The 26,287-nt window shown below is 47.8% G+C and overlaps 1 long non-coding RNA gene across 7 annotated transcripts; it reads left to right on the top strand.

The window, feature by feature from the left end:
- Nucleotides 1-1,537: 1,537 nt before the first annotated feature.
- On the top strand, nt 1,538-25,894 carry LOC116270568. Of its 7 annotated transcripts, none has more exons than XR_004178679.1 (5): nt 1,538-1,578; nt 3,790-4,835; nt 15,514-18,843; nt 19,164-21,258; nt 24,951-25,894. It is a non-coding gene; the product is annotated as an uncharacterized LOC116270568 (long non-coding RNA). The 7 variants fall into 7 exon arrangements; XR_004178682.1 differs by lacking the exon at nt 1,538-1,578 and having other exon boundaries at nt 1,670-4,092; nt 4,746-4,835; nt 15,532-18,843; XR_004178681.1 differs by lacking the exon at nt 1,538-1,578 and having other exon boundaries at nt 1,670-4,092; nt 4,746-4,835.
- Nucleotides 25,895-26,287: the final 393 nt, after the last annotated feature.

Genomic DNA, 26,287 nt, shown 5'->3' with positions numbered 1-26,287 from the left:
CTCTCACTTTCCTCAGAAAGTCTATCTGCCCATATTCGAGCACTCAGAGGTGTGGGGACCGAGGACGTGGGACACTGTCAGGGGAACACTTCTAACTGCTCCTTCCTTGCTAGGCACAGCAGCGATCTGAGGAAGTGCCCTTCCAAGTGGCAGCTTAACCCCAAGGAATGCCCCTTAGCTAGCGGGTCACTGCCCCTGAAAGCCTTTGGAAGTGGAATCCAAGGGAGATTAAAGGAACAGCCAATCCTCCCCATGCATAACTACCTGAGGAAGCAGAAGCCATTTTTTTTTGACATGGAAAGAATGTTCTCAAGTAATTTAATTTACCTTTCTCAACCAGCCAGACATCCTCTGCAATTGTTATTTTTTTAAAAAGCACAGAACTCCTGGCTTTTCTGATTTCTGAAGGGGAAGGATGATGGGGAAGGGGAATTGAGACTGAGAAGATGAAGAGCTTATTTTCACTTCTTGCAATACCTAAGAAGTGTGTGCATTTATTATTAAATGTACTTAATTATAGACCACTCCAAGCTGTTCCCAGGCCCTTCTTAGGGCCAGGACATTATAATAAATGCATTGTGTGCCTCAGGGGGTTCCATTGAAAGGCATCTAACCCCTGTCTCCTTAGTAAGCACATGTAATGCTGAGAAGGTTCATTGTTCCCGTGAGCAGCCAGGAGGAATGAATGCTGTGAATAGCTGCAGTATATGATGCATATTCCCCCCAGAATCCTTTGTGTGCCCGACAAAATGACCTCATCACAGATGGGGAGGCTCAGCACAGCCGTAAGAAGTGGATCAGAGGGGGAGTACTTGAAGGGAACCCATCAGATGTTTGGAATGAACCACTTAATTATTTATACTACACTCTTTCCTGTGAACTGTCAGAGAAGGAGAAATCCATCAATGCGGGCAAGATTTTCTCTAAACAAACTCTTGGGCTTTGAAAGCCGTTTGGAAGTGGTTTTCAGGAGACAGCATTGCCATTGTTTCTGAAAGACCAACCCTGGAGGCTTCCACCCTCCCTCCACCTGGCTCCTTCCTGTGCCTGTCAGATCAGGCACAATTAAATTTCTAAGTGAATAAAGCTGGGAGAAACAGACAAGGGGAGCAACAGGAATAGTGGCTTATTTGTTGCATTTCAATTTGCTTCCAATGATCACAATTATAAGAGATATTCCACAAATTCTAAGCCCGCCTTTCCTGCCTGGACAACTTGTTTCTGGAATTATATCTTAGGAATAATCAAATGTCGACTTATATTTAATATATTGTACATAGCTTTTTAATCTTATAAAGAAATAAAATGTCCACTTTTATCATTTTTTTTTACAACCAGTGACATAAATGGCTTTTAAAAATACTTAAGTCCAATTTCTGGTCAGGATTATATCATAAGGTTCTTTTTGCTTTTTTTCTTCTTTTTTTTCTTTTTCTTTTTTTTTTTTTTTTTTGAGATAGGACCTTGCTCTGTCACTCAGGCTGGAATGCAGTGGCACAATCATAGCTCACTGAAGCCTCAACCTCCTGGGGTCAAGAGATCTTCCTGCCTTAACCACCTGAGTAGGTGGAACTACTGGTACGTGCCACCATGCCCAACTAATTTTTTTTTTTGGTAGGGACGGGGTTTCACCATGTTGCCGAGGCTGGTCTCAAACTCCTAGCCTCAAGCAATCCTCCCACCTTGGCCTCCCAAAGTGCTGGGATTACAAGTATGAGCCCCTGCACCCAGCCATGAAAACCTATTGCCTTTTCTTTACTTTTGTTCTAAGACTTGCTATGGCAAAAGTACTACAGGTAATGGAAAGGAATTCCAATGTTCCAGCTTATCATGGGAGTAATTGCAAACTCTAGGTAGAATTTGTCTGTGGAAAGGAAGTTCTAGACCTGCTCGGCTATTAAGTACCTGTGTAAACTTGGGCTAATCACTTCTGGGTCTCAATTGAATTAAACCTATGATTTAAAGGGGTTGGACATGAAAATGCACTGCTCCATTGTCTCAAACAGGAAATTGACTTGGTCCCTCGTATAATTTACAAGAGCCACACACTTCAGTGCAACTTTTGTCTCCAAAACCCCACACATGCAAAAGATAATCTATCTCCCAGCATACTGAGGATTTTGGCACCTATATCAACTGCCTTAAAATAATGTTACTGACTGAATATGCATACTGAAAGTTATATAAACACCATTAAAACTGAACAAAGGAGGCTTTCCCTCATCGGTTGAACAGATTCTTTCTGTTTGATAGTTATTTACAAGATTTCTCCCTATTGTCTCATGCTTTGCACTTGGCTGCCTTAAGATAAAATTACATGTCTGCTGATGGGCATATTGAGAATCAAAAAGGATCAGGAATTAGAAAACTACTGTGTGCCAAGAGCTGACCTTTGTTCTGCAGCTGAACAATGAGTGTGTGTGTGTGAGTGTGTGTGTGTGTGTGTGTGTGTTAAATCCTGTAAACAAAATTTCCTCCAGAGGGTAAAAAATGCTTGCCAAGCAAACATCTCAGGTTGAGAATGACATGACAACTCTTTTTTGAGAGCTAAGCACTGCCTGGGGCTTTTGCCTTCAGAGACCACATCTGTTCTTGCATGGTGGTGCACGTTGGCTTTGGAATACCAAGGCTACATAATTTTAAAATCAAGTGGTACTTGTGGTATTTGGCCACTCAGAGCAAAGTATAACACTCTTTTAAAGTGGTTTGGATCCCAGGGGTGGGAAGAACGTCATGTTCTGCTGTAAGAAATCTCACCAAGGAGACATGTAAACTCGAAGGAATGTCAGCGACTTCTCAAGATTCCCCTCTTCCACAGGTGCCAGAGACTTGGAGTCTTCCCTCTTTTTCAAAGGCTTCAGTGGAAGTACTTTGGGGCTGCTGGCTCCTTCCCTGAAGGAACAATCAGAGTGTGTGAATAAATTCACACTCCAAAGATAGTGGGTGTGATCACAGAGGCGTTTGAGAATATAAGAATGTATTAGCTGAAGCATTAGGTCATGGTTGCTGGGGTTTGACCTGGAAATGGAAGAGAACAATCTCTCTGAACATCCTAAAGCAAGTTTGCTCCTTATGCAGGCCAGAATATGGCAAGAAAATAATGAGCCTGTCAAGATTACTTTATGTAATTGGTCTCATGACATCATGGCTGTACATGAAGGCTCCCTGATTGAAACTTGAAGAAAAATAAGTATATTTACTCAGAGAGGACATTAAAGTTGGATTTTTCAAGTGCAATGTATTTATATTAATAAATACTGCTGCTAATTTCATGAGACTGACCATTCCTTTATTCCAGCGCTAATTAAGTCTTTCATCATCGGGACGGCAGAAACAGAGCGAGTCTCGACAAAGCTAGTTGATCCATTTCGTTTTACAAAAGATGTTATGGCCCATATGAAATTCAGCCCTAAAAATGGCCTAGAAAGGAACACTTGCAGCCCCAACAGAAATCAAATAGCAAAGCTGGGGAAGCAGCCTGATTGACTTGGCCTTGGCCTTACCTCCTAGGGGTGCCTCCTACAGAGCCTGGGGCTGCTGGGGAGTCCAAGGGCCTCTGCAACAAGGCGGATGCTCAGATCCAGGGTGTCACACACAAAAAAAGAACAGATGACAGGGGCTACTGGGGAAGGCCAGGGTTTAGTTAATGGATTCATGGGTTGAATAATAAAATTGTCTATTTGGCAGTTGGCAAAGAGAGAATATTTAACTGAAAAGTTTCCTTCAGGGCTTCAGTGCTTGAGCAGCCATTTTCAAGGCTGATAGAATATGCATGTCCGTACATTGCAGGCTCAAGTACAAAGATTTGATATTAAATATGGAGCGCCAGAACTGAAGAATCCCTTTTTGCATGACCTTTCGTGGCGACTGGAAGAAACGGGTATACTCTGCAGAGGTGGAAGATTGTAGCAGCTCCACAAAACCGCATGAAAGCAGATATTCAGTCACTTGGCTGGAATGCAGCTCCACAGCTGGCCTGGCGCCGTGCCCCACAGCATCTGAAGTCTATCTGTACACTGGTGTTTCCCTGCAACAGGGGCTTCTCTTTTCAACTACAAGTATCCCTGAGAGGCTACCATCATGCACCCCTTGGTTTGAATTCTTTCATTCCCATGCTTTCCTCCTAACCCCCACTGGTAGGAAGGTCCTTAGACAGAGCGTCTCTGATGGGTTGAGGAGGTAGAATTCGCTGGGGGCATTTGCAGCTTGGAGCATTACCCAAGCAGAGGACCCAGACCTGGGACACAACACAAGGGCAGGAGACATGGGCACCTCGGGTGACATTCTTGCCCGGGGCATATAGTCTGCTGTCAGGCCTCCTGAGAGCACTCACTGAAGGCTGTGTTGGCTTTGAATGGCAGTGCCTTGGTGCTCCTTGGTCTTGTTTCTGCAGAGACACCCGGTTTTCCATTTGTGGTTTTGCCTCCATCTTATGGACGTGCTCTGCCTTTCTGACCTCTGGATTACGGAGGCAGGCGCAGCATGCACGTTAGGGAGGTAATTTCCTAGCTGTGATGAAAGGCCTCTGGCTCAGAGGAAAAGCAAGGCCTTTGAAATTGGACATCTACTCCACAGCCTCTGGGCCATTATTCGATAATGTGAACAAATCAGATTTTTTTTTTTTTTAAATTTCTAATTCGGTTTGCCAAGAGAACTCTTGCCCTGTACTGTGGGCCTTTAGGAAAACAATGTATATCCCCAAGAGGCCACTACACTTCTCAAGAGCCACTTCTCTTTCCTTGCAGAAGCAGGGCCTGGGTCATGCCCCACTGTTCGGCACAAGACGTGAGGAAGTTCCTGTGGAAAGAGCGTTGGAATTCCTGAGCTCCAGCCGGGTAAGGACTTAAATGAGATCAGTGTGAGCCTGTCAAACTCAAAATCAAAATATATCCCTCCTGTTGAGTGTAGGTATCGAGTACATTTCAGTGGAGCCTCCCCTACTAAGAAGTTTTCTAAAGTGCCTGTGATTCAGCCTTTAGGAAGAAGCTGTTGTGTAACAGTTTTTAAAAATCCTAAAAGCACTAAAACGATCAAGTGCCTCTGAAAAAGTGAACGTGGTCTTCTAAAAAACAAAAAATAAAAACAGCTCCTTTTTCTCTTTAAGATGGTTCTTTTCGGGTACAGTGGCTCATGCCTGTAATCCCAACAATTTGGGAGGCTGAGGCGTGAGGAACACTTGAGCCCAGGAGTTCAAGACCAGCCTAAGCAACACTGGGAGATCCCATCTCTACAAAACTATTTTAAAAATTAGCTGGGCATGCTGGCACACGCCTGTGGTCCCAGCTCCTCGGGAGGCTGAGGCGGGAAGATCACTTGAGCCTGGGAGGTTGAGGCTGCAGTAAGCCATGATCACACCACTGCACTCCAGCCTGGGTGACAGAATGATACCCCATCTCAAAAAAAAAAAAAAAGATGTTTCTCTTTTTTCCTCTTCTAAGGAGAACCAGTTTTGTGTTTTCTGATCCTTGCTTGACAAATTACCTCCCTCCCAATTTCATTACTCCCACCCACAAAGTGCTTATAAAAAGAGATTCATGACACAATTTCCCCCTTAAAACCATGTCAGCCCTTCCCCTTGATAATCTAATTTGTCCTGTCATTTGGACATCATTCAACTAGATTGTCCCACCTGGGTCTTCTGTAAATAGAGGTCACATGGCTGGCACCGTGAAAATATTCTGTATGTCAGACAAACCAAAGGATGAGCACAGAAGGAAGAGAGAAGTTGACGTTTGTGATAAGAAGACGCATCCTAGTTTGCGTAGTCAATTCCATCCCACCAGGTCACAAATACCTGAGAAACCCGAACTCAAGTCTACTTGGTGCCGGCTTCAGAGACCGCAGGATCAGTGCGGAATCCTGGGTCTGCCTGGCCTGTGAGCCCCATGACTTGGGGCAGGTTTTCTGGTCTCTCTGAGCATCAGGTTCCTCACCTCTAAGATGAGGATAAGAATCCCATCTCTTAGGGTTCATGTGAGGATTGAAATAAAATAATGAAAATGCCGCATAAACCGGAAGTGCTATCCGGCTCGAGAGGTGTTTAGAGTTTGATTTGGGGTTTTCGTTTGGGGTTTCGTTTCATCTGAAAGGTGTTTATTGGGATGGTCTCCCACGCATCTCGATTCAGGGAGCTTGTGGTGCTGCTCTGTCTGAGGAGCATCTTTCTCTAAGCCTCACTTGTCCTCCTGTCGAGTAGCAGACGACAAGCTGGGCAGTCAACAACGTGAAACTCCCACACCATGCGGCCTTGGGGCATCCTGAGCATTTCACACCCATGACGTAGCAATCCTGGCTCTGCACCAGGCATTTCTCGTTTCCACTTCTCCTCTGGAGAGGATGAGGGAGGTCCTTTGTGAGAGGCATGTTCTCATGAGGAGGTGGTCACTTGCTCCAAAGGCAGGAGCACTTGGTTTTAAGCCCTCAGAGGGAAGTGGGTCCCTAAGAGATGAAGGTCTCTCTGACCAATTTTGTTTGGAAACCAGGTCATCCTGGTCAAACACCTCAGAGCAGATGCAGAGCCCACAGCAGCCTCTTTGGATGAATGAAGTGGGAACCAAATGAAAGAAAAGCCCCAGGTAAAGCAGTGGGGGCGCAGCGGCAGATCATGGAGGCCACTCCTCTCCTGGGACTCTGTTCTGCCAGGACCATGCACAGCCTGTACTTGCCGCCTGATTTGCACACATGGTTGTGATCTTGATTTGTTTCCTGGTGAAAACTGTTTCTCAGACTCTGCCATGGCCTGTATCTGGATGAGGCGAAACGGCCTTTCTTAGGAGTGGCTCTGAGTAGTTTGCTCTGCAACAGGTTTCTCTTGAGGAGGCTGTTAGCACTGGAACTGCCTTAAAGATCAAGAGTCCCTCTGGGATGTTTTCCTGGCCTGTTCCCTCTTCCCAAACCCAGGGAGAACCCTGACTCAGCTAGGCACTCAGCTCCCAAAAGAACTGGTCCGTTTAGTCCGTTCCTTCCGGGGGGAGTCTTAGAGGCTAAGCCTAGGGGGCCATGTTATGGTATATACAATGAGAATAATTAAAAATATTATTATTATTACATAAAATAATAGCAATAGCTAACTCTTATCTAGCACTTCCCATGCACCGGGCACTTCCTAAACACTTTACATGGATAAACTCATTATATCCTCACGACTCCTTTGGACAGGGACTGTTCTTATTCCCATTGTATTCGGAAAGCAAAGAAAACCAGTCTACCCAAAAAGAAAAAAGAAAAAGCCAACTTGCTGACTGAAGGAGAGAGAAGTAAACACGGCACCCTGGAACTCTAAGAATGTGGCTGTGGGTCCTAACTTTCCAATGTCTGGTCGCGGTTCCTTTGGGGGCTTGGATGGACCCCCTTCCTAGATAAAGACCCATAAGATGCCTTGGTGTCCTCCCAGCACCTCCTTTTCACTTCAGCTAGCTTGGGAACCATGGCAGAGTCATTTACTGCTCACACATCTCCCACATTTCACTGGGGCCTTGCAATTAGATCAGGGCAGTGAGACTGGTTCTGGCCACTGGGCTGTGAGCAGAAGTGATGTGTCAATAATGGGCTAAAGCCTTTAAGAGCCAGGAGGCAACCCTCCAGCTCTCTTTCACAGAATCGGAGTGACTGAGAAAACCATGTGTTTTAGATGGTGTAGCTCTATCTAAGATAGCAAAGCTTCAGTGAACCTGGGATCCTAGGTGTTATGGACTGAATATTTATGTTCCCCCAAAATTCCTGTATTAAATCCTAAAGGTTGCTGTGACAGTATTAGGAGGTGGGGACTTTGGTGGGTGATTAAATCATGAGGTGAAGGCCTCATTAACGGGACTGGTGCATTTATAAGAAGAGACACAAGAGCTCCATCCCACTCTCCACCATGTGAGGATATAATGGGAAGATCGCTGTCTGTAAACCAAGAAGCCAGCTCCTACCAGACACTGAACCTGCTGGTACCTTGATCTCGGACTTCCCAGTCTCTAGAACTGTGAGAAATAAATGCTTGTGGTTTAATCCACCCAGTTGCCCACAGTAATTTGTTATAGCAGCCCAAGCTGACTAAGACACTGGGTGATGGTATGGAGCAAAGACCCCCACCAATTTGCACAACAGCCTAACAAATACAGGAGGTTAGTTAGGTTTGTTGTTTTTCTCATAACCTAATGCTCCTAGATTGAAACAAAGACCAAGAAATCCAAGTAAAATTTGGATTGGAGGAAACAGTTCCTCGCTGCTGGACAGCTATTTAATTAATTGGGTCACCACCATGCAAGGCACTCAGAAAATGAGAGAAGACATTGAAGACTCTTCCCTCTAGGTGCTTTCAATCAGCTGGGGAAACAGAACGCCTCACCCTAAGAGTGTGGTGAAATAACAGCGTTTGATACCAGCTTCTGTGGTCCTGAGGCAGTAAGAATGGCGCTAGGTGCTCAGAACACTGTCTCATCATTCTTTCCATATCTGCCTTCCCTGTTGTGGGAGGAACAAGAGCAGGGATCAAGTCTTGTTTGTCTTTGGCCTGGCCCCGAAAAAGTGGTTAATAAATTTTTGCTGAACAAATAGCTGTGGGATGGGGAGGCACCATAGGCCTGGGAGGCAGAATGAGTTCCAGCTCTGAAAAGCTGGCAAGACCCACATGAGCCAAGAGGAGCCAAGGAGCCCCAAGAGAAAGGGAGAGTAAGTGTAGTCCGAGCAAAAGCCTGGATTTGGAATGTCCCAGGGGTAGCTGAGCTGGCAGGCCTCAGAGGGCTCTTCTCCTCCTCCTTAGCTGTGTTCAGCCAAGTAGCTCTAGGCAAGGCCAGGCCCTGAAAAGCAGCCTTCTCCTCACAGCCACTATGGTGGCCTCTGGGCTGCCCAGCTGCTGACCTCAACCTTGACTGGCCAGGGGTAAGATGGGAGGCTGTCAGGGTAACCCAGGCCTGCCTGGAGCCCAGGGTAATGATAGGTCAACAGAGCAGGCCTCATTATGTGGAGCAACTTCATGATGTGGCTGTTTTGTGTGCATTTTTTTTCGTCTTGAAAATGAGCTGAGAACTTTCCCAAGATTACAAGTTGGGTTGGTGATGAAAGGTCTGTCCTGTGCAGAAGGAGCCCTAAGGCAGGAATTTGCAAGTCCTTTTGTTGAAAATGGCTTGTTCTATGGCCTAAACAAAAACAAGGAAAAAGGGAAATCAATAGGGAGCATCAGAATCATCTCAGCCTTTGTGAGGCTGCCTGGGATTCTCTGGCAGATCGTCACGGCTGCCAAACATTCCTACCTGCACACAACCCAATAAGACACCTAGATTAATAAATCCCTAGAAGACTTTAGAGAAAATCACTTGGCCCATGTTCCCCAACCCAGGCAAAACTGTGCTTCTGTCAGTCACTTTGCAAAGAGCCCTAAACAACATGGATTAGTCAAATGGAATGGATGCACAATGGACAGACAGATGGACAGATGGACGGACGATGAATGCATGGATGGATGGATGGATGGATGGATGGACACACAAATGAGTGGGTGGGCGGTGGGTGTATGGATAGGTCAAAGATGAGAAAGTCTACCCTATTTAAAATATCTCAGCGAAAAGAAATACCCAGGGCTCATGTTAGTACCCATGATAATAGGGCAGCAGAGGAGGCATCTCAGCTTTAGCCCGAGCAGGAATTTTGCCATATCTGCAAGAGTGGTAGCATAGGCCACCCCTAATCCATCCCCATGAGAGATGAGGAACCAACTGGACACAATTCCAACTCAAGGGAAGAGCAAATAAGACACACGAGCTTGACCCTATAACAAAATCTTAGTAGTGGCAGGGACAAGGATGGCTGTGTGACATTGAACATGAATTTGTGTCTAGATCAGGCCCTGGTGACAAGCAGATACCCAGGAAGCTGTGTCCAGATGGTGGCACACAGTGACACCCAACAGAAACCATTTTTCTCTAGGAACCTGAGACAGTTCCAAGTGACCACATGCTAACTAGCAAGCCCAGAGGTCTTGGCGCATATGACCTTAAGTGCATGGGCATTGGATTCAAATCATAACCCCATACTAACTAGTTTTCTGTCCTAAAAAAGCAAATATTTTTTGATATTTTGTATTGAAAAATATGTATAATAAAATTCACACTTTTAAAGTGTACAATTCAGCGTTTTGGAGTATATTCACGAAGTTGTGCAAACATCAGCAATCCCTAATTCTACACCCCATACTTGCTAATAGTTACTTTGCATCACTCCTCCTGTCTCCTAGCACCACTAGTCTACTTTCTGTCTCTATCTTTTTGCCTGTTCTGGACATTTCACACAAATGCATTCATACAATGTGGGACTTTTTTTTGCTTCCTTCACTTACCATAATGTTTTCAGCGTTCATCCATGTTATATCATGAATCACTATTTCATTTTTTTTACAACCAAATAATATTCAATTACATGAATATACCACATTTTGTTTATCCATTCATTAGCCGATGGGTCTTTTGGCGAATATGAAATAATGCTGCTATGAACATTCATGTTCACGTTTTCGTGCAGACGTATGTTTTCAGTTCTCTTGGTGGAATTCCTGGGTCGTAAGATAACTCTGTTTAATTTTTTGAGGAATTGTCTAATTGTTATCCAAAGTAGCTATACCATTTTACATTCCCACCAGCAATATAAGTGTTCCAATTTCTCCACATCCTTGCCAATACTTATTCTCTGTCTTTTTGACCATTGCTGTCCTAGTGGATGGGAAGTAGTGCCTTGTGATTTGAATTTGCATTTTCCTAATGACTAATGATATTGAGCAACTTTTTTTTTTTTTTGGGTGGAGTCTCGCTCTGTCGCCCAGGCTGGAGTGCAGTAGTGTGATCTCGGCTCACTGCAACCTCCCCATCCCAGGCTCAAGCAATTCTCCTGCCTCATACCCCTGATAGCTGGGATTACAGGCGTGCACCACCACACCCAGCTAATTTTTGTACTTTTTGTAGAGATGGGGTTTCGCCATGTTGCCTAGGCTGGTCTCAAACTCCTGGACTCAAGCGAACTGCCCACCTCAGCCTCCCAAAGTGTTGGGATTACAGGTGTGAGCCACCATGCCCAGCCCAACATTGGACACTTTTGTATGTGTTTATTGGTCATTTGTATATCTTCTTTGGAGAAATGTCTCTTCAAATCCTTTGCCCATTTTTAATTGGTTATTGGTCTATTTATTATTCAGTTGTAAGAATCCTTTATGTATTCCAAATATGAGACCATTATAAGATATATGATTTGCAAATACTTCCCCCATTTTGTGGGTTGTCTTTTCACTTTCTTGATAGTGTCCTTTGAAGCATGAAAGTTTTTAATGAAGTTCATTAAACTTTTTTTTTTAAAGTTTTAAATGAAGTTCATTAAAAAAATGTTTTGATGAAGTTTAAGTATTTGTTTTTGTTTGCTTGCATTTTTGGTGTCATATCTAAGAAACATGGCCTAATCCAAAGTCATGAAGATTTACATGTATGTTTTTCCTTTTAAGAATGTTACAGTTTAGCCATTTAGGTCTTTGATCCATTTTGAGTTAATTTTAGTTTATAGTGTGAAGTAGGGGTCTAACTTCATTCTTTTACATGTGAATATCCAATTTTCCCAGCACCACGTGTTGAAAAGACAATTATTTCCCAATTGAATTGTTTTAGTATCCTTGTCCAAACATAATTGACCCATGAATCAATGTATGTGTTTATTTCTGTACTCTCAATTCTATTCCAGTGATCTATGTGTCTATCCTTATGCTACTACTATACAGTCCTGGTTATTGTAGCTTTGTAGTAAGTTTTGAAATTGGAAAGTATAAGTCCTCAAACTTCGTTCTTCTTCTTCAAGGTTATTTTGGCTGTTATGGGTCCCTAGAACTTCCATATAAACTTCAGGATTTGTTTGTCATTTCTGCAAAAAAAGGCCGCTGGGATTTTGGTAAAGATTCCATTGATCTGTAGATCGCTTTGGGGAGTCTTGCCATTTAACAATATTAAGTAATTCAATCCATGAACACAGGAAGATTCCTTTCCATTTATTTAGCTCTTCTCTAATTTCTTTCACCAAGGTTTTGGAGTTTCAGTGTATAAGACTTACACTTCTTTTTAAAATTTATTCCTAAGTATTTTATTCTTTTTAATGCTATTATATATGAAATTATTTTAATTTCATTTTCAGGTTATTCATTGCCCATGTACAAAAAGACAATTGACTTTTATGTATTGATCTTGTGCCCTGATACTTTACTGAACTCATTTATTATTTCTAATGGAGCAAGTTAGAACATCACAATGCTTACTGTTCTTACTGAGATTCAGCCATTTTTCTTACGTAAATGCTACCCAGACTGCTGTAAGTCTTTGCTCAATTTCCAGAGTTTCAGAAAAGTTGAATTCTGACCATTTTTGCCAGGATTCACATTGCTTTTATGGAGAAGAGAGTCTTGTGAGGTCCTTATTCCACCATTTTCACTGACATCACCCAGCTTGAGGAAGTTTTCTATGCTTCCATTTCCCCAACTGCACAATGAATTGCTTATCTTTCCATAATTTTTTGGAGATGATTAACCAGGTAATATGGTAAAGTGCCTGACATTACCTGGCACTAATAAGTATACAGGCAACTTCTTGTCACCAGAGACACAGGAAGGAACTGGCAATGGATGTTCAGTGGCTGCCTGGCCATGTTTGTGAGCACACAGCGGTGCAATCCTCGGAAGACTGAGTTTGTCCCCAAACAGCCTCCTGGCTGGGCCCCAGCCTGGGCTATAGTCAGTTCTTCAGACTCCGCCTTTCCCTCCCACAGTGCACCACCTCAGTGTCCACTCCCTACCACGAACGTGTTACCGCTCCAGGTAAAGGAGGGGCTGAGCGCAATTATGCTCACAAGGCCAAGTGAGGTCCATAAAGCCTAAAGGCAGCCAAAGCCATCTCAGGCCTCAGCCAGGTTGGGGGAGGCAGAAAAATCCATCCTTTTAAACCACACCAGCTCCACCCACCTCCACTTCAGGCCAGCCCTGGTTAGTAGGACCTTCATGAGTGGTTCTGAGAAGACTAAACCCGGAGATTATGTGATCTGTGGTATCATCCTGAGAGAGCAACTGAGTCATGCAGTTAACCTGGATGCCCATCCAGTGCCTTCTCCCGGCTGCACAGGGCTCCCAAGCACATTAGCTCAGCCTCAGTAGCTCTGAGGGGGTGGTTCATGAGCTGGGCGCACACAGCTCCATCCAGATGCTCCACTCATACCCACACTCCCTGAGCTCCTGACCAACTTGACAGCTGTTATCCCCTTTTCTGGAAAAGCCTCTCCCTCCACCCCTACATGCTCACCTCAGTCTTTTAAGGTCTGGTTCACGTGACCTCCCAAAAGACCCTCCCTGGAATCTTCTTTGCAACCGCTTTCCCTCATACATGTACTCACCCATTCAGCAAATACTTGCCGAGCGCTTGCTGTGTTTCAGACACCATCCTGGGTGCTGGAGGCACCACAGTGAACTTGCTCTCAGGGAACACACATTCTAGTGGCAAGAGCCTGCAAGTAAACAGGTAAATGTATAATGTGCGGGTGGTGACAGACTCTGAGAATAAAAGGGAAAAGGTGGCTCACACCTGTAATCTCAGCACTTTGGGAGGCTGAGTTGAGAGCATCACTTGAGCCCAGGAGATTGAGACCAGCCCAGGTAAGACAGTGAGACCCCATCTGTACAAAAAAAAATGCAAAAATTAGGCAAGTGTGATGGTGCATGCCTGTAGTCCCAGCTACTTGGGAGGCTGAGGTGGAAGGATTGCTTCAGCCCAGGAGGTTGAGGCTGCAGTGAGCTATGATCAGGCTACTGCACTCTAGCCTGGGCAACAGAGTGAGACCCTGTCTCGAAAAAAAATTCAAAAAAAAAAAAGGTTAGAATTAAGTTAGGGGACACTATTTTAGGTAAGGTACACAGGGAGGCCTCTCTGATAAGGTAATAACTGAACAGAAACCTGAAGGAAGGCAGTGAGCTGTGCAAATATCAAGAAGGGTGTTCTACTCAGAGGGAACAGCAAGTACAAAGGCCCTGTGGTGGGACCGTGGGAATCTTAGAGAACAGCAAGGAGGCTGGGGTGGCCAGACTGGCATAAATGAGGAGGAGAGCAGCAGACAATGAGCCCAGGAGACAGCAGGCACCAGACCTGGCCAGCCTTAGAGATTACGGTAAGAACTTGGGATGTCCCACGATGTGGGTTTAGAATCCAGTGAAGGTTCCGAACAGAAGGGTGACATACTCTAAATTGCATTTTGAAAGGACTTCTCTGGGTGCCACGTTGAGAACAGACTGTGACGGGCCAGGGATGGACTCAGAGGGACCAGTTAGGAGGTGGTTGCGGTAATTCAGACCTGATAAGATGCTAGCAGAGGTGGTGAGCAGCCATCAGAATCCAGATATATTTGGAATGTGGAGCCAGTAAGACAGATGTGAAATGTGAGAGAAAGAGGAATCAAAGATGACCCCAAGGCCATTGACTTGCGATACTGAAAACATGAAGCTGCCATTTATGGAGATGGGGAAACCAAGCACATGGAGTAGAATGGGTGAGTCTTGACCTTGACCTTCTGCCTCCAAGGTCATGCTCCTCTCTCACAGATGCAGCCCCAGTTATGGCATGACATGACTTCAGCAGTGTCTTCCCAAGCCATTGGCAGACATCTGCAAGTTTTATCTTTTGATTGGGGCACCTTGGACATCTACAACTGAGATCCTCTTTCCTCCGGTCCCGTTGTCTGAATGTACTGGGAAGCAGCAGGGCTTGTCTAGGTCATGATGGTGACAAGAGGCAGCAGGCTGGACACCCCCGTGAGCAGACCCAAGCTGAGGCAAAGTCAGGCTCACTCCAGCAGGGCTGGTAGGAGCGGAGGAGCAGGTATCAGGGCAGGAGGCCTCACCTCGCCTGCACAGTAGAATCACGGGGGAATTTCTGCTCGGGTCCTACTCCAGGCCAATTGCCAGAATGTGGGGGTAGGAGCCAGGCATCCGTCGTTTTTAAAGTTCCCTAGTATTTGGTCAAGGTCGAGAGCAATTTCCTTCAGTCAGCAAGTGTGTCTTCAGTGCTTCTTGTTGTTTGCTGATTCCAACTATGCTTAGCAAGAACCTAGGCACTGTGGGGGGAAGAAACACCCCTGTCCTTACAAATTAAGGTGAAGCAGACAGGGACTGCAGGGAATTCTCCTCCTACTCAGCACTGAAATCAAATCAGACTCTCCGAGATAACATTGAGTCCTCCTAGTCTCACTTTATGCATCTCCATCTCTAGCCCTGCTTTGAAGGTGAAGCATATTTCAGAGATTATTTTTAAAGGCACTCTGGCAATGCCCTGCCCAGAAAGTCTCCCAAAAGGGCCCATGGTGTGTGGAATGTGGCAGAGAGGTGACAGAGTGCAGGCTGAGCCAGCGATGTCCCAGATGTTCCTTTCCTGGCCATGGGCACTGGGACAGGCTGGAGTGATAGGCAGGACTGAGAGGAGAGTGAGAGAATGGCAGTTCCTGCAGGGCAGACTGACCCACAGACAGGTCCAATTTCAATTCCAGATGCAGGAGGCTGAGATGCAGGCTCCTGCTCCCCACATTCATGCCCATCAGCAAGCCATGCCATATCCAGCAGACAGACAGCTGTTCAGTGCACAGAATACCCCTCCAGGCCAGCAGCAGCTGTCACCCCTCTTCAGTCATCTGCTCTTCAGACACTTCTGTGGACAGAGCCCAGATAACTTGATTAAGGTAAGATGAAATGAGAAACATTTGCTCCTTTAAAATCGCTAACATCTGTCCTGGCCAGCAGAGCCACAGCTCTTTGTAACTGAGGAAAGACAATCCCTGAGAAGTCTGGGTGTGGGAACGATGGCGCTCCCGGTGCACCCACCTCCCACCTGCCTGCCCCTGGGAGCCTGCAGGGAAGACAAGGCATTGCTGTACAAGGACCTGGACTTGAGTCTTGACTCCACCAAGACTCTGTGTGCCCTTGAGGCAGGTGGTGACCTCTCTGGGCTTCAGTTTCCTCGCAGGTTTGCTGGGAGGAGGAGCTAGAGGATGCGAGCAGGTGCAGAAGGCATGAGGCGGTGCTCCATTTGCCCCTGCAAAGACCTCCTTCCTTCCTGTGAGCCCAGAAGGAAGAGAGTGAAACCACCGGCACGTGGCCACAGCCTGACCTTATGGAGGTGGCCTCAGTGGCTGGGGATGGGTCTGGCTTTAGTGTTTGGTCAAGTGAATAAATGACTTTCAAGAACTGTGCACAGGGAGGTGTTTGGCAGGTGGACCCAGGGCTGGCCCCAGAGAGAGACCACTGTGATGCCACTTCATAGCTGATGACATGAGGCCGAGACGCATCTGAAGATATGACAATTACTCATTGCCTGTCCAAGTCAGCGAGGACACAGGGAAGGAGCCAGGGATGGCGGTTCTGGCATCTCCCACGTCGACAAGACGGCATCACCTAACACGGCCGCAGCTTCCCCACTTCTGTGCAGGCTCCAGACTGGGTCCCTATGGTGGATTATTGATGGCCACAATTCCTTGTCATTCTCCCATCAAGAGGTGGAATATCCTTCCCTCCCATGGACCTGAGCTGGCCACAACAGCTTAACCAAAGGAAGGAGGAAGAAGTGACGCTGGGCCAGCTTCTGGCTAAGTGTTAAGAAGGCTTCTGCTTCCGCACTTTGAGGAGCCCTGAGCCTCCATGTGAGAAGTCCCCAGCTCCCTTCACCAGAAAGGCGGCATGGAGACACCACATAGAGAGGCCACATAGGGAGCCAAGGCCTTGAGATGATGTGGAGAGGCAGCTGTTCTGGGCCCCTGGGAGAGCGTCCAGGGGACTCCAGCCCAGGCACCTTCTGCCTGCAACCTCCCAAGAGACCCCAAGTGAGACCAGCCAACAATCGCCCAACTGAGCCTAGTCAACCTGAGGAACCATGGCAGGGAATAAGCGCTTGCTGTTCCAAGCTGTTAAGTTCGGGGTGGTTTATTACGCAGCAGTGGATCGGTAAGACCTCTCCATTACTGTCTTTAGGTAACTTTCTGCTGCCTTCATCTAAGAGCCGGGCCCCAGAAATCGGAAATGCCCCTGCATCAGGGTCCCTGTAGGGCATCTCCACAGCATCCCTTGTGGTGCACGTGTCTTCAGGTCACCTCCGACTTTTATGTGTCACACAATATTCAAGCGTAGAGGATGCAGGAGGCACCAGACGGACCTCGAATTGTGAAATCCCAGGAGCCCATCTCCTGGTTCTTGTGGGCAGGCTTAAAACACAAACAAGCCCTCCTGATTTGTTTTCATCCTCTTCCCTCTCCAGGGACTGATTCTGATTCAGCCCCTCGGAAGTGCCCTCTGTTCTGGCCACTCAGTGCCCTTCAGGCCTGGCTTGTGCTCACGCTGTCGGCCTGGGGCCCACTCCCAGCATCAGGGCAGCTTGGTTCTTGCAGCCTCTTGAGTGCGAACTCAGCCTCCTCAAATCCCTGCAAGGCCTCCTGCTTCAGCGCAGCTCTGACGGGGTGGCCCGAGCCGCATCCTCACCAGCACATCCTGACGAACCCAGCCAGCCTCCAGACTCCCCTAACCACTGGCACTCCCTGACAGGAGCCCCAGTCTTCCAGATCAACAGGGAGATACTAAAAACTCTCATTCTGAACCAAGTAACTCTCTCTAAAAGAGAGCCAAGGCCCCTTCACTCACTTTGGCCCCTACTCTAAGCTTTGGCCTTGGAGGGACAAGTATGGTTTATAGATATTTTTAGGAACAATTTCAAATGTACACGAAAGCAGAGAGAGATGCAGATTAGACTCCCATGGGCCGTCCCCAGGGCTCATGGCCATTCTCATTTCCCATCGCCTAGCCTCTGTCTCTGCACTCCAGGTTACTCTGAGGCAAATCCTGGCTATCACATCATTTCGTTGTAAATATTGAGGCACACAACTGTAGAAGCGAGGACTCCCCTCTTCAACTACAGTACCATCGTCCACACTTTCTGAGAATCTCATCTGGGCCGGGCCCTGCCCCAAATGCCTCCCAGGTAAGGCCCACTGTGGAATGTGCCAGAAATGAGAGCGAAGGGCTGGCCCTGAGGCATCAGCTCCCCAGTTTGGGGGACTCCATAGAACATGGTAGGGCCAGAAGCCAGAGGAGAGTGAGAGAATCACAGACACACATGCAGGACGAGATTCCGAAAGCCGACTAGACTTGGATGCAGCCATGGTGCTGCCCTGTGCACCGACACCCCATCTCGTCACCTTCCCCACCAGAGCTGCCCGGCCTGGTTTTAGTGTCCTTGGGTGGCCTCAGAGCTGCAGACTCCCTGAAGGTAAAAATGGCTTAGTTGTTCACTGTCACCCCGAGAATAGTGCAGATTCCAGTGAACAGCCAGGCCCAGCAAGGGCCATCTGCCCGTGGACCCCGCACCAGCGTCCCTGTGCTGCCCTCCTCGGCGCTACCCAGAATGCCTCACTCAGAAGCATGGCGGGACTCCTGACTTTCCCATACATGTGAAACAGGGTCCAGAGCAGGGGAAATAAATACAAGAAATTAAAGGCTGTTTTCATTAAGTAAAATTTTGAAAACAAGTTAGCTTGCGGATTCCTAAAACGCAGTAATTATGCCTTTATGCTGTTTTGTGTCTCTCATAGTTTCTATACCAACATTTCTAACCTTGACACTATGGAATTTCAAGCCAGACCCTTCTTTGTTGTGGGGGGCCATTCTGAGCATTGTAGACTCCCTAGCCTGTACCCCCGGATGCTAACAGCAGCCTTTCTTCTCCAAGCTGCGACAACCAAAAATGTCTGCAGACGTTGCCAAATGTGCCCTGGGAGGCAAAGCTACCCTTTGGTTGACAGCCGCTGATCTATACAACAGTGAGTATTGAATTCATTTGTATCTTCATTCATTTCTATTTGTCTTCAGTTCCCTCTGAAAGAGATGTTTACTAGATAAATTAGAAATGAGGGCGCGACTGAGGATTTTCTCTTTAAGAGCCTCATGTTTGTCTGTCTTAAGGGTTTTGATAAAACTTGCCAGCAGTTTTGTGATCACAATGGCTATTAAGACTCAAATACAAATATTATATTTAAACCAGAAGCAGCTCAACAAAATAAAAACTAAGCAAGTAATTGTGGTATATTGAGTAATAAGACTAACTTTTTTTGTTTTTCAAATTTTTTTTTTTTTTTTACAGAAGATGGTCGCTACGGTTGGAGACAGAAATAAGTCGACCTACTGTGATATGTTTCCCATAGACTCTTTCTGAGAACTCAGGTCGTAGTTTTACAGGACTCAACCAAAGATTTTTTATCCATTGTTTGGATTTTTTTTCTCATTCCATTATTTTTCCTTTTTTATTGCGCCCCTAAAAGAGGCAAAACACCCTTCACAGTGTCCACATTGCAGCAAAAGCTATAATATCTGTGGGATGATTTACATCTAGCTAAAAATTTAGAAGTTTCTGGAGCAATCAGTCCTCGCTTTTGCTGATGATTTCAGTAGATTGTTTGGCCCTGCCCTGCTCTCAGGAAGTCCAGATGTCTTCCTTGAGCTCACAGATACTGGTGCTGGGGGAAAGGTCCCAGGTTAATGATCACCGGGCCAAGGCAGGCTGGCTGAGTAGTTACAGAGATGCTCACCATGGGCCTCAGGGTTGAGGCTCCAGGAGCTCAGGTCTCAGGCCAATGCCATGTGGCCACAGTGCCTGCTGAGGGTGCAGCCCCGCGAATCCCCAGATACAGTGCAAGGGCTTCCTTATAGATGAATTGTCACTTTAGTAAGCAGAGAGCAGGGCCATGAGGTGATGGACTGAGAACAGGCGGGGCTGGTGAAGAAATAGAGCAAGGAATGGGTAATGTAGCCCCCTGGAAGAAGCAGCAGAGAGCTCCATTGGAGTGGGAGGCCGGAACGGAGCGGCTGATCTGCCTCCCAAAACTGTGCCTTAGACCGAACCTCTCTCCAGCCCGAAAATAGGCCAGGAGGGCTGGGCTGCCTGTCCCTGCAGCCTCTTTAGGGTGGGGGTGGCAAGAATGTTCCTCTGCAGCGACGCATCCAAGCCTCTCCCACGTTGTCAGCCACTCTGCTTTGAGGCTGAGCTCCAACCCCTCCCAGGAAGGAGGAAGAAAAGACTCATGGCCGAGACCAAGTCCCAGCAGGCATCTCCTTAGGACAGAAGATGGAAACATTAACCTTTTCTGCTTGCTGAGCAGGCAGAGAAAGGAAGGCTGTTGTGAAGATTGGGACCCTGGGCACACTCCGTGCTTGGGGACACGACGTGCCCTTGACCACAGTGCACAGGGCAGAGGGTTGGAAAGCACTGACCGTTCTGCACAGGGGAGCCATTCAGGGCCCTGGGTTCCCACAGGGCTGGCCAGTCAGCGCCTTGCGGGTGCCCAGCTGGGCTGGGAGTGTCCCCTCTCCCACGGTGGTAAACAAGGCTGGCCTCGGGAGGGGCTGCACAGACGGCCCGGTACACCCAGCAGGCCGAGCCCAGCTCATTCCACTGAGCCGTGGGGGCCCTGGGGACTTAACCAGAAGCCCGTGTCTGCTAACAGAAGGCACTTTGTTTCCTGGAGTGGGCGGCACTTTCTTCTCCTCTCCCTTCACAGAGGACAGGGCCACGGAGGCATGTTTAAGTTATTGTTATTTCCAGCTTGGCAAAAATGTAAATGTGAGAGTTCACACTGATGGAAAATAGACAGCATTTTCCCTGTGGACGGGTGCGGCTGTCACCCACTGCTCGGGTCCAGGAGGGCAGCTCCCCGAGGGAGGCCAAGGGGCTGGGAGGGTGAATGCACATAGAAGTCAGAAGTAAAGAGCCACCAGCAAAGGTGACCCACGTGGACACCTTCACCACAGCTGCACTGGGCTCTCCCACTGTGCTGTGATGATGCAACCTGGGCCTCATGCGTATCCCTGGGCCTGCCCCGGTGTGGGATGCCTGTGGCCTGTCCGCTTGTCTTCTCCAGATAAAGAGTCATTCTGTTCCTGGAGCTTTCATGGCGTCTCATTTAATCTCCATTACAATAAATTCATTCATTCATTCATTTATTCAACCATCTATCCAGGCACTGGGCTCTGGGGTCAGAGAAGTGGATGGCACAGATACGGAGAGAGAGCTTCTGGTGAAGACAGAAAGTAAACTAACAATTACAAGAGGAATGGATGAACGGCAGCAACAACAGTACTAACCACTAATTACCTTGTGATGCGCTGGGCATATAGAAACTCATTGGATCTTCCCCGTGCTGATTCAAAGGACTCATTCCATCCCTGCTTTACAGACAGAGGTGAGTCACTCAGCCACGGCCACACGGTTGGTAAGCGGCAGAGCAGAGAGGACAGCCCCAGGAATGCCCAAAGGCTGCTCCCCCAGAGGCAGCCCTCAGTTTTCTGAGGCCCGTGGGAGTTTGGGGGAGATACACACTGAACATCCCTCTAGGGGTCGGGGCTGTTTGCAGAGCCCGGGCCTGCTGTGCAGGGTCGAAGGCTGGTCCTCTCCAAGTGTAAGCCAGGCCTTAGGGACAGGCAAGCACCGCTAACTGGTTCCTGCCCTCCCAATGCCTCGGGCACGCTGGGACCTCTAACCCCATCCTGCTGGGGAAGAGTCCTAAGGTCCAGGTAGCCAGGAAGGACCAGTCTAACCCAGTGCTTCAAGAAGTGACTTAGGCAGCATCACCCATGTGTGGCCAGCTAGTGCCCCAGGCCTTGGCGTAAGAGGAGAGGAGGAAAGAGCTTGTCCTGGGAGTGAAACAGCCTTTCCTTGGATTCTCCACCAATAAAGTTGATGAAGCTACTTGATGCCACTGGCTCAATGGTAGGGTTTGCATGAGCCAAAGCGGCCCCTCCAGCTCTGGAGTGCAGCCTGGCAACAGAAAGTGGGAGTGCGAGCCCGGTGAACAGAGGCAGGAGGCGCGGAGCCCAGAACAGAGGCAGGGAGTGCGGAGCCTGGTGAACAGAGGCAGGGAGTGTGGAGCCTGGTGAACAGAGGCAGGGAGTGTGCAGCCTGGTGAACAGAGGCAGGGAACACAGGCAGTCAGGGAACGTGTGGTCAGAGGAGGCAGGGCCAGTGATTCGGGCTAGAGCTCCCCACATGGGAGGGTAACTGCGTGTCGGAGGGGCACAGTGTGTGTTGAACAGACGTCCCATCTGAACCCAGAAGGAGAAGGTCGTTGTTTGGATCTTCTTGTTAGACAAGTGAGATTAAGAGATTGACCCCACATCTCAAAAAACCAACCATCCAGGGGCACAACCAAAAAAACATAGTCCGACACATCAATCATGGTCAACAGCTGAAAAAAGATGGAAGTGTGATGGGACAGAAAGGGGGCACGGGGGTTGCTGCTGCAGCCGCTGATCCCCAGCCCTCCTGACACTCACCTGGGCAGAGCGCAAGGCACTGCGTGGTCCCCATGGCTTGTGTGGCCGCCCCCTCCTCCGTGCAAAGATGAGATGCAGGGAGGGGCCTTGGCCCAGTGTCCTTTGGAGACTTTGGTGAGAACTTTTTCCTGTGTGTCACTATCTCCACCTTTACTTGACAGACAAAACCAAACCGTAAACCACGGTTTCCTCCATTATTAGGCCCCACGTGAATCATCCCCACAAACCACATTGGAATCCAAGTGCTGGGAGGAAGGTCCCCTAGGCAGGAAAGTGCTCAATAATGAGAGAGTCTAGTGGGAAAATATCCTCAGAATCAGGGCTCCTGTTGAACAACTGCTCTAAGAAAGTCATGTGGCGAGGCAGGCAGGGGCACACTGCCCTGTATCCCTGGCATACCAGTTCGTGTGGCCCAGGGGAGGTTAGCAGACGCAGGTATGAGCCTTCAGCCCTCCTCACCTTGCCAGCCCGCTTCTTCTCTTACATGTTCCTCTCCCATCCCGCTCTGCCCCAGCAGCTGCCCTTGGCCCCACTGGATCTAGGGTGCGCACACCAACAATGAGGAGTCCCCTTCAGGACTGTCCTGGGAAACCAGAGCCAGGAGAGAGGCCCATGCAAGCTCTGGAAGCTGGCTCAGGGCCCCCCGGACACAGTGTTTCAGGACCCCGGTGCCCAGAATGTGGCCTAGCCGGGCAAGCATGGTTTCCCATGAGCGCACCTCCTTGGCCCTTCAGCTTCCTCATCCTGTGGTTTAGGGCACAAAGAAGAGACAGAGCAGCTTTCTCAAAAAGGGGACCCAAGAAAGGGTCCTATTGCCTGACTCTAATGGTGATGCCATCTGTGTGGACAGGTGTGTGTGTGTGTGTGTGTGTTTAGTTCTGTTTCTCTGTCTCTCATGCATACATGCATAGTCTGAGACCCAGTTAAGAGCCAAGAGGCAAGCAAGTCTTCATTCAACAGACCTTTGCTTAAGCAAAAACTATACCGTGGCATGATGGGTTCTTCCATCCTCACTCAAGTTTTATTTTTTATATCTCACCTCTGGTGGGAAAGGGGACTTTTTATTAGTAGTAGTAGTAGTATTAGTATTATGTGACGTCAAAGTTATGCCAAGAATGATTCATATTTGTGAGAATCTATTTGCTGCCACATCTCCACTACGGTGACATAACCACCATCACCTTCCCAGGAAGGGGGAACAAGTTGCCCAGAACAGGACATGAATCATGAATGGGTCACTCATCAACCTGGGGCTGGAGAAAGAGAAAGGGACACCCAAGGGGAACAGGTATGAGCCCGAGGCAAACAGCGAAGAGGTTTTCAGCCTCCCTGCTCTGTGTCCTTTCAGCCAATGGTCAGGTCAGGTAGGGCCATAAGAGGAGCTGCAAGAGAGGCGCAGGAGAATGAAGTCCATTATACTCACAGGCTCCAGAAAGGGGGCCATCATGTACCAAGCAGGACCACAGGGGAAGCACCAGTGTTGGTCAGGAGGCAGAAGGCAGGGGCGCAGGGAGAGCTTGGGCCATGGCCTTTGTTGGAGTCTCCTTGGGAAAGCCAGGGCGGGGTGAGCAGCTTAAGATGGGCTAGTGTAGATAATTTTGAAGGACTTTGGGCTGTCGGGGTGGTCTCCAGCTGCCTGGCATCTGGCCCTGGGATGATTAGGCAGAGGAACGTACCCTCCTGGGGTGTGCGGGCCAGATGGATGAGGTATGCCCTGGGTTGGGTAGTTTGCATATCAAAGGTATGTCTTTGCTGTCTCTAAGAATTTGCTAGCTCCAGAGAGCCAGTGGTCTCCCTCAGCCAGAAAGGGTTTTCAAAGATGTCAAAATATAATAAGCTGTGTGCGATGGTGTATGCCTGGAATCTCAGCTACTCAAGAGGATAAGGCAGGAGGATTGTTTGAGCCCAGGAGTTCCACGCTGTAGTGCACTATGTTTGTGCCTGTGAATAACCACTGCACTCCAGTCTGGGCAATATAGCAAGATACCATCTCTAAAAAACAAAATCAGTCCCCTTGACTCCAAGCATCTTTGTCATCAGTTCCAAAAAAAAGCGGTCTCATTCTGGAACTGGATAGCTCCTGAAGCTCCTCCAGGTGGCATGGAGCTGTGGCAGCAATAACAACCTCAGGCCAACCCTCCTGAAATTGTGTCTGGAGTTGGTTCCTTCTGGTGGGTTCTTGGTCTCACTGACTTCAAGAATGAAGCCGTGAACACTTGCGGTGAGTGTGACAGCTCATAAAGGTAGTGCACACCCAAAGAGTAAGCAGCAGCAATATTTATTATGAAGAGTCAAAGAACTAAGCTTCCACACCGGGAAGGAGGACCAGACCAGGTTGCTGCTGCTGGCTCATGTGGCCAGCTTTCATTCCCTTATTTGGCCCCTCCTGTGTCCTGCTGATTGGTCCATTTTACAGAGTGCTGATTGTTCTCTTTTTACAGAATGCTAACTGGTGCATTTACAATCCTCTAGCTAGACACAGAGCACTGATTGGTGCATTTTTACAGAGTGCTGATTGGTATATTTACAATCCTTTAGCTAGACACAAAGCGCTGATTGGTGCGTTTTTACAGAGTGCTGACTGGTGCATTTACAATTCCAGGTAGACAGAAAAGTTCTCCAAGTCCCCACTGGACCCAGGAAGTCCAACTGGCTTCACCTCTCAAAATCACTGGCAGAACTCAGAACTAAACCAACACTAAACACAGGCACGTGACCTGATGCCTTCCTTCCCACTTGCTCTTCAAGTTGAGGTGCTTACGTGGAGTGAGCCTGACGTTATGGCTCCAGACAGTTCAAAACCATGTCAGCAATTTTGTGGGGCAGAAAAAGACGATTGCTCTCACTTTGCCTGTGGCCCAGCGTGTCCTCAGAGACTGTAGCGAAGATAGCAACATCACGAGGCTCAAGGGGCACCACATCTCTTGCATCTGCCAGGCCGAGAGCAGCTGGAGGAAGCGCTTTCCCAGCCAGTCACCGGCCACCATGGAGACAGACCACAGTGACACATCTCGCCTGTGGACCGGGGGAGGGGAGCCAGCCCCACCTGCCTACCAGCAGCAGGAAAGAACACGTCCTGCAAGGAGGGACAGCAGGGCTGCTTGCAGAAGACACTCTTGTGTATTCAGTGGGTTGTCCCCCAAGGCCAGGTAGGCACCGTCCACATGTATCTGGAGGCATTGCTCAGGACAACCCCAGGAGAGTTGACCTGCATTGAATGGAATTTGAATGATGAGAAACAAGCCAGTCCTGCTGGCCACCCCTTCTTCACAACCATAACTGCCACCTGCTCTTCTAGCTTGCAGGTGACAAGGCCCTATGGTGAAGACTGGGAAACACACCTACTGTGGCACAACTGTTGTATTAGTTTCCAGCAGATCACCCCCTATATCCCCACATACAATGAAATCATCTTCGGTCATAATGAAATGAAATGAAATGAATACTAATGGCCAGAGAAAATAGTGGCACGATTGAACTTTGTATATATAGTTTTGCCAGTAAAAACTTTTTAATAAAAGCAAAATAAATATTACAGTACAAAAATTAAAAAGTCATGGATTAATCATTACCTTAATATGTGTGTGTGTGTTTTTTAAGTGGGGGCATACACGAAGAAACAATTCCAAAAGAGTGAACTCCAAAGCTTTAGAGACTGGCTCGCACCCAGACGGACAGAACTGAAGCGAACCCAGTTCACCGTGCTAGCCTCGTTCACTTCCACTCTACTCATTCAACACCGGAATACGGCATAGATCCAGAGTAGGAGAAACTAACTGCCCCAGAAGTGAGCACCAACAATTCTGAATTGTCACCCTTGCAAACGGACTCTTGGAACCAGCCTGCAACTGACTCTGCTTATGTCCTGTGTAATTAGAGGTGTTCCAAATTAACTTCATGTAGAAGGCAGTGTTTATTAAAACATAAGTAATAAAATGT

Source organism: Papio anubis, chromosome 15, assembly GCF_008728515.1.
Source record: "Papio anubis isolate 15944 chromosome 15, Panubis1.0, whole genome shotgun sequence".
In the NCBI taxonomy this organism is placed as follows: domain Eukaryota; kingdom Metazoa; phylum Chordata; class Mammalia; order Primates; family Cercopithecidae; genus Papio; species Papio anubis.
The sequence above is the reverse complement of the archived record's forward strand: the minus strand, read 5'-3'. Positions and strand labels throughout refer to the sequence as shown.